We start from the raw sequence: 1,263 nt of genomic DNA, 5'->3' as shown, positions 1-1,263 counted from the left end.
GTGTGTGTGTGTGTGTTCTCTCTATCTCTTGTCGATTTTTACAATACGGGACAAAACAGTCTAATTTAGGGTACTGGCCACTGGTAGGCCCTATACAAGTATATCATATAACAGAATATACTATATTGGGTTGTTTTTTTAGGGGGAGGGGGGACAGGAGGAAGGATCAGTGGCCATTTTCCCAAGAATTCAGATAGAACCTGTTACGTTACGTCACATCTGTGAGAGATGGGAACAGAATATGACGGTGCTTTCTGTGAACTTGTATCCTGCACCCCAGGAGTTCAACTGGGTTTAAAAAAATGAGATGGCTGTTTTCGTATATATTTATCATATATATGGTCGCTTTTAAGCACAATTAGTGGGCTATCCCAAAAAGAGCTGTTTTGAGGAAAATCAAAGGAAAAGTTTTTTGGTCCTTGCTCAGTTTCTTTAAAAGACAAGGAGAGTTTTTTCTATAGCCAAACAAATATACACACCAATGAAACCAAACTTCTCTTACAGGTTGGGCAATAACCACTTTTGGTGTAGGGCAATATTTCTGGAAACCTCCGAAATCTGGGTTAGCTGGCTTCACCTTAAAATTGACCATAATAAATTTATAGATCTATAGCGTACCAGCGCACGTCAATCTTGGAGTAACCGTGGGATTCAAATCGCGAATTCAAAACGTTTGCAAAAAACCAAATGGGCGAAACGCTGAGGTAAAAAAAAGCACACTCGAATTTTTTTTCTTTTTTTTTTAAAAGTGTGAATATTGTTGTTTCGATAAAATCAAACCATGAAACCTAAATCTATATGGACGTTCAGCTTTGCAGCATCGGCGAGTCGTGTGCTGGTAAGTTTATCTATTCAACGTGTGACTCCTTTCCCGTAGTACAAAACTGCCAACTTGCACGTAGTGGTAGATAAGATAAACCACAAACCGCAAAGAGCGGGCGCTGGACTTGTTTTCGTCTATTTCTTTTTTTTTCCTAACAGTTATTGTCTTTTGATTGGAGCGCCAGTACGTTGGCCTACTTAATTTTTTTTAAAGAAAGAAAAACGTCTATTGTTTAAAAATGGCTCTCTGTTTGTTATACCATAGCGCAGTGTATGTATACATATGTGTAGCCTATATTTTTTGTCTTAAAGAAAGAAAAACTTGAATCTATACGTCAAAAGTTTTAAAATGGCTCTCTGTTACACTTTTGCACGGTGTATATATGTGTGTATGTGTGTGTGTGTGTGTGTGTGTGTGTGTGTGTGTGTGTGTGTGTGTTT

Source organism: Aplysia californica, unplaced genomic scaffold (assembly GCF_000002075.1).
Source record: "Aplysia californica isolate F4 #8 unplaced genomic scaffold, AplCal3.0 scaffold00096, whole genome shotgun sequence".
Taxonomy (NCBI): Eukaryota; Metazoa; Mollusca; class Gastropoda; order Aplysiida; family Aplysiidae; genus Aplysia; species Aplysia californica.
Note: the sequence above shows the minus strand (reverse complement) of the source record.